The following is a 7,925-nucleotide window of genomic DNA, read 5'->3' as shown; positions in this document are numbered from 1 at the left end:
TATTTATAGATTTTTTCTTCTATATCTTTAACTTTTATATATATATATATATATATATATATATATATATATATATATATATATATATATATATATATATATATATATATATATATATAGTTTATGAGTATTTCCTACTTTTGTAGATTTTGTAGTTTTGAAATTTATGTCAAGAATTTTATCTCATGATTTTTTTTTAATTTATATAAAATGAATTAAATGTTAACATGTATACCATTATTGAAGCACATGATGGAAAATCAGAAAAGACAAAGAGATAAAATAAGAAAATTATTTTATTCATGAATTGAACATTTTATACAATGAGTCTTATATACTAAAAATAGAAGTAACAGTCATAAGTAAAAATAGAATGGAAAACTAAAGGACTAATAGGAATAAAGCAAAAACTATAAACTAGGGTAATTTAACACTTCCCTTAAATTGGAGTGGATATTATGCAGTCCAAGTTTGGCAACGAGAATGGGGAAAGGACCAAGGTAAATAGGATTTGTGAAGATGTCGGCAGAATGTTGGTTGGAAGGCATTGACATAAGATGAATGATATTATCTTGAACTTTGTCCCGAATGATGTGGCAATCTATTTCTGTGTGTTTTAGGCGTTCGTAGAAAACGAGGTAGTTGGCAATGTGAATAGCTAGCTGAGTTGTTGTCACGGAAGATGTTAACAGGATGTATGTGAAGAATATCTAAGTCTTTTAGGAGGAACAATAGCCATTGTGCCTCATAAGTTTCATTGGCACTGACACGATATTTCACCTCTGAAGAGGAGCGAGAGACAACAGTTTACTTCTTGCTTTTCGAGCAAATAAGAGAGCTGCCAAGATAGAAGCAAAAACTAGTGGTGGAATTGCGCATGGGATCCATGGGTGTGTTAGCAGGTTTGACTCCTAACAGACCTACAGTGTTGATGAGATCAAGGTTGTATTTTCTTTGGCATATCAAGATGCCTTGTTGAGATCTAGCAATTTCAAAACCAAGAAAGTACTTAATAATGCCTAGATCTTTTATACTAAAAGTGGTGTCCAATACCTGTTTAATATGATTGATTTCCTGAATATTGGGACCTGCAAGTAAAAGGTCATCCACATATACAAGTATCACAGTGAAACAGTCAGGCAGATATTTAGTAAATAAGGAATAGTCACCTTTAGATTAAAACAGTCAGGCAGATATTTAGTAAATAAGGAATAGTCATCTTAAAGTGGTGAGAGTGAGGGTTAACTTAGAGTTCCATTGTCGGTTAGCTTGCTTAAGGACATCGATAAATTTGCTTAGCTTGCATACAAGATTGTTACTAGGAATTTTTAGGCCATGGTAACCTTCATGTAGACTTCTTTAGTTAAGTCACCATGGAGGAAGGCTGTGTTGATGTCAAGCTGATGGATATACCAGTTTTTTGAGGCAGCAAGAGACATAATTAGTCGAATGGTTGTCAGTTTTACAACAAGACTGAAATTCTCTAAGTAATCAATTCCTTCTATTTGTGTGAAACCCTTAGCAACTAAACATGCTTTATATCTTTGTATGGTGCCCTTAGCATGAAGCTTAATTTTAAAGATCCACTTGCAGCTATGAGTTTTTTCCTAGGGGGTAAAGGGACTAAATCCCAAGTGTTTGTTTCAGTAAGGGACATAATTCATCTAAGGTGGATAACTTGATATCAAATAATTTGTGGGGAGAGTATAATTGATTATAAGGTAAAAAATTATGGAGAGGGTATATAGAAGTACCTGCAGAAGTAGTGGAATTGTCAGGGAAGTTACCTGTTTGCAAGGAGCAGTGGTAGTCTTTGAGGTAGTTAAGAGGTTTTGAAATTCTGGTTGTTTTAAAATTTTTAAAGGCAATCTCTTTATTAAATAAGTGGCATGATCAAAGGCATGAGCCCAAAAAACTTTTGAAAGGTGAGCTTGAAATAAAATGGGTCTAGTCGCACAAAGAAGATGTTGATGCTTCCTTTCAACTATCTCATTTTGTTTGGGAGTATCAACACGAGCAGTGTGATGAATAATGCATGTTTTTAATAAAAATCCTTAAGGAGAAACTCAGGGCCATTATTAGTTCTTATTGTCTTGATAGTAGTTTTAAATTGAGTTTGTATGAAATGCACAAAAGACTTAACAAGATTACTATTTTCAAATTTTAGTTTCATTAAAAAAATCCAGCAAAAACGGTTGTGGTCATCAACAATAGTAATAAAATAACGATAGCCAAAGATAGATGGGTAGAATATGGCCCGAAAATATCCATATGAACAATATCAAAGCAAGCATTATAAGTCATATGACCCCAAATGTTCATCTGAAATTGATACAATGAGCCTTATATACTAAAATAGAAGTAACGCTTATAAGTAAAGACATAATGGAAAACTAAAGGGCCAATAGGAATAAAGCAAAAACTAGGATATTTTAACATTAGAAGTAGGCATGACAACAAAACCCGTACCCGCGGGTACCCACCCGAACCTGCCCCGAAGTTGACGGGGAAAACCCGCTTTGACTGGGTTTGGACTCGGGTTTGGATTTTCCCTTATTACAAAATATGGGGACGGGTCGGGTAATGGGAACACTAGTACCCACCCTGAACCCGTCCCGAAGTCGCCCCGTTTGTTTCATTGTGTATATTATTATATAATTTTGATAATTTAGAATATTAAATACGTGACAAAAGTTTGATATTTTAATTTGTATTTATTTTTTAAAATATTTGAAATGTGTGTATGAATTTTTTTGAAATTGTTTCATAACTATTATTTTTAAAGTAATTTAATTTTGGAAAAAATAAGTATTTCTATTAAAAAGAATTATTTCACTAAATGGATGGTGACGGGGTTACTCGAACCCAACCTGAACCCGTTTGGGTTGGAATTGGGTTTTAATTCTTCATCCTCGTTTGGGTTTGGGGCGGGGAACAAGGATTGTTTGGGGATTCAGATTTGGGTTTGGGAGAGATAATAACCGTCTCCGACCCGTCCCGTTGTCATTCATAATTAGAAGTCATACGGTTCAACCAGTAATCTAGTAACTTAATAACTTGATTCAGTCGATAATCGATCTATGTTCTAACACTTTTATTTGGATACTCTAGTCGCTCTTAACTCAAATTTATTGTATATTTGATTTGTCAAATATATTTACTAAAGTGGTTAAAGTTGGTCAATTGATACATGTTATTTGAGTTAAATGAGTGTAATTTGTTGATTTAGAGTTTAATCTCGTATGACAATATTTATTTATTTTTATGAATTAATATAAATAAATTGTTGATATTTAAAAATCAACTACTCTTTTAAAAAATAATTAGAATTCTTAATATATATTTTTTTAAGAAAGGAATTTCATTTTCATCCATAAAATATGTGAGATCTACTCTGAGAAAAATATATAAAAAATGGCAAAATACTCTTTTTGGCCCCGTATGTTATCTTCGGGGTTCGTTTTGGTCCCTTAATTTTAAAAAGTTTCATATTGGTCTCATAACTTTTCAAAAGGTGTCATTTTAGTCCTTTTTGTCATATTAGCGACGAAAAAACTAAAAAATTGGTCGCTAAATCGGTCGCTAATATGACAAAAAGGACTAAAATGACACCTTTTGAAGAGTTAAGGGACCAATATGAAACTTTTTAAAATAAAGAGACCAAAATGAACCCCGAGGATAACATACGGGACTAAAAAGAGTATTTTGCCTATAAAAAATTGATGATGAAAAATAAGATATTAATTTAATCAAATGCTGACTGAACAATATTTGTAATCTAATGTTAATATTTTTATTTTAAATACTTTTATAAAAAATGTTTACCGATGATTAAAATGTACGATTTCTTTTTTTAAATAAAATTTTGAGCGTATTGAATTGAGATTTCAATAGTTTATTTTGAGGAAAACTATCTTGAAGATTTTAAAAGGTTTTGTAGAATTATATTGACTTTTTAATTTTCTATTTAAAAGAATATTTAAATTTGAATTTTTTAGTTTAGATTTTAAAGAGTTTATGATCCACATTTTTAAGATTTCGATATACTTTATAGATTTTAAAAAAATTAATAGATATTTTGATATAAATAAAATAGAAAATATATAGTGGAGTGTAGATAAGAACTAAAATTATTCCACATATATACGTCTTTTCTATTTCTTCCCTATCCAATCCAACCTTATATGAAAGTGAAACTAGAAAAAAAAAAAAAACAAGCATTGAACCTTCGATGATAAGTTTCTTCTTAGTGTTCATTGCCTAAAAATTTGACCTTCTTATCCAATGGATTCATCTGTTGTGATCCTTTGGAACTATCTGTATTCTAATTTAGATCAACAAACTCACGTAAATGTTCCTAATCCTTCAGCTCAATTGAATGTAATTAGAAAAACTTTTGCTCAAGCGGTTAACAATATTTGTGACATACTCCGAATCTCAGCTACCTCAATCAATTATAAAAGGTGATAGAATAACTAATTGTTAGACAGAGACAGCTTATTTAGAGGGGTGAATAGATCTCTAAGCCAAAAATTTCCTTTTAAAAATTTAGGACAATTAGAGTTTATTTGAAAACAATTTGCACGGAAGGTTTTAATAGATCAATAAAAGTCGTCTAAACGAACCTAATTATTGGAACTCGGATATGCGCGAGCCGTGTGAAATTAATATGTTGATAAATCGAATTAACACAATAAAACACAATCAATCGCTTACCACAATTACCACAACCACCTATTTCCAATGAAATTAGAATTAAAAATGGACTTTGCAATTTGTCGAACACTTGAGGTGCAATCGAATTTTCAAATTTTTCTCTTGATCTTTGTTTATACAAAAAAGCACTTATAATCAACGTGATTATAAGCAAATCAACAAAGCACTTTAAATAATACAATCACAGATAAATTCTTACGAAACGATCGATCAAACAATGAAATTCAACAAATTGTGTATCGAAAGTAAATGCAAGTAAAAGAGATAGAGAGAGAACGACACAAGGATTTGATAAGGCAGTTCACCGCTCATCCTCGCTTGCGGCTACGTCTGCCCTCAATTTCAAATGAAATTGAGAAGTCAATTCATATTATTGAAAATAATTGTTTACAAGATAAATGTTCCAAGAGAAACTCCATAAACCCCATTCGTTTGTTGTTGATTCAACTCTTTCTCTTCCTTGATCTTGAGCAAGACCAACACAATAGATCCAATTGATTTTCCGAATCTTGCTACTCTATTACGAGATTTCAAATATCCAAAGCTTTTGCGCATGCTACTAATCCAATTGCGACTATTGAACCAAAGAACTTTCAATTTGATTCGCCATTCTCGCGCTACTTGTAACACCCCTTTTCTAAACCCCAAATTATAACAACTATTCAAAGAATATTCTAATGTATATCCAAAGGGCGTCACATGTTATTTTCACCACAATGAAAACCCAAAATAAAATCATACAAAGATGCACTGATCATTCCATAACACAATTTGAAACTACATGCTTACACAAGTTATGCATATCGCACAGGGAAAAAATATAACGCAATAAGTTTCAATGAATATATCCCATACTATATTCATCTACCATATCATATAACATAAACAATTCAAAATTTTGTATAAGTCACATGAAATAATCCTTGGAAACATTTCGATCAATATACTTGTATCCAAAATATCCAGACATACAAATAAAATAATAAAATCCAAGTCATAAAACATGAGTTCAAATAACCCTCCAAGTGTTACATTATCAGAGCGTTTGACTCTCTACCTAATAAAAACGGTAAACCAAAAGCTCCTTGGCTAAATCCCCGGGTAGCTCACTACTCGTCACAACCTGCACGATGTCACAATAAACATCATTCAAACAAAAGGGTAAGAATTCACATAATAATAAATACATATTATATGTACAATGAATATAGCATACAATAGCATTTTCGATCATCACACTTCATAATTGAACAAGTTTCACGAATATTGCACATAACACATATACATTTACCATACAAACAAGCACAATGATTCAAACAATCACATAACGAAAAATGTGACTCGAAATGCAATTAATGTGACTCATGTATGTGGTACCATTATGAGTATCACGCTCACCGCTCTTGATTAAAACCAGAGACAAACTTCCGATCCGGACAAGATCAAAGCCCTCAATGAACGTATAGTTCACTGCTTTCGAATTTGAAAAAGGAACAAAGTTGCTCATGTTTCCACCCAAGGATCAGAGCCAACCGAAGTACAATCTCCCCATGTATGCATGTACAACATCATATAATATATGCAATTAAGATTATCACACAACCTTAATTATCAAAGCATATCACTATAATTCACACAATTCAAATTATCCACCAAAATGTAGCACATTATACGACTATCATTAAACCAGCACATAGTGTTTAATGATTACATATAACATATAGCACACAAACCAATTCATGTTATTCACACAATTCACAAATTCACAAATTCACATCATACATATACTAAAACTCGAGTATCATGTTAGTTTCATTTTTTATTTAAAACGTATCCAAACATCATTGAATAAATTATTAAAATACATGGGAATCCATCTTGAATCATAAGCATACTGAATCCCAATGCAAAGAATCAAAAATCACAAAATCACAAAATCACATAGCAGCCGCGCAACGCGCCCAAGCCACCTCTACGCGCACTATCTCAGGAAGTTCGGCGCTACGCGCTCAAATCACTGCACGACGCGCGCAACATTCCGCCCAGAGGGTTCCATATTTTCAACAGCGCGCTACGCACCTTATATCCGCGCGACCCGCCCTCTGCGTTTTTTGGAAAAAAATAGTTCGTGACATCACTTCTCCTAACCACTTTTATCTAACAAAAACACATTCAAACAACAATTAATCACCAATTAAGGGTTCCTAATCATGTTTCTATCCATGGGTCATCATTCTAACAAAACAAAAGATGATTCAAATACAAAATCTCATGGATTTAATGAAACCCTAACATTTATGAATCTATGAAATAGAAAGATGAAAATCTAGCATACTTCTAATCAATGCATACATATATATTTAGGATAATGAGATTTCTCCCCCTTACCTCAAGTTAAACTCCTTCCTCTTCAAGTTTCTACAAAATCCTCTTCTCTTCTTTCTCTACTCTTCTCTTTTCTTCCTCTTTTCCCAAAAACAAGTTATATCTTCTAAACCCTATTTTTCTTACTATCTACCCTTAAGTTAATCGGGCTTAAACCACCAATTCACCCAATGTTATATTTCTACCACTTAGGCTCAATTTAGTTATATCTCTTTAATAAATAGCACAAATACACATATAATTAAATACTCAAATAATTATTATATCACATAATAACTAAATAAATAAATAATTAAATAAAAACATCAAATAAAATAATTACTAAAATAGCTACTAAAAATTGGGATGTTACACTACTTTGCGAGTTACTAAAACTCCAAAGCTTTCACTTGGCCACAATCCTCTTTTGAAAGTCTTATGCAAGCCCCCGAATCTACCAATGATCTTGGAGGACAAACCCTAGGTTTTTCTGGATGAAAATCCCCACAATTATCAGCCCAATATTCTCAGCTACACTAACCTAATTGGACGTTATAAAACCTCGCCTAAATGGCACCCCAACAAAAGATGATGATGTGTGATTTGTTAGTGTGAATGCATAGATTGGATGTTAAAGGGGAAGAATAGTGGTGGTATGTGTTTATAGTTTCATCAAGTTAGAGTGATACATAAGTTGAAATGATGCATGAATGATGAATTTATAGTTGTGGAACTTTGTTGACACAAAGGGAATTTTCAAATTTAAAACAAATGTGAAAATTTGACCTAACAAACAGTATGTGTCGGTCTCAAACAAGGATGTACGTTGGCATAAAAACATAAAG

General features: G+C 32.1%; 1 long non-coding RNA gene across 1 annotated transcript; it reads right to left on the bottom strand.

Annotated features, from left to right (window-relative positions):
• Positions 1-5,628: 5,628 nt before the first annotated feature.
• LOC131622519 (uncharacterized) lies at positions 5,629-7,298 on the bottom strand. Its single transcript, XR_009289915.1, has 2 exons — positions 7,105-7,298; positions 5,629-5,839 (listed from the first exon to the last, which is right to left on the bottom strand). It is a non-coding gene; the product is annotated as an uncharacterized LOC131622519 (long non-coding RNA).
• Positions 7,299-7,925: the final 627 nt, after the last annotated feature.

Source organism: Vicia villosa, unplaced genomic scaffold (assembly GCF_029867415.1).
Source record: "Vicia villosa cultivar HV-30 ecotype Madison, WI unplaced genomic scaffold, Vvil1.0 ctg.000032F_1_1_1, whole genome shotgun sequence".
Classification (NCBI taxonomy): Eukaryota; Viridiplantae; Streptophyta; class Magnoliopsida; order Fabales; family Fabaceae; genus Vicia; species Vicia villosa.
Note: the sequence above shows the minus strand (reverse complement) of the source record. Positions and strands in the feature narration are given on the sequence as shown.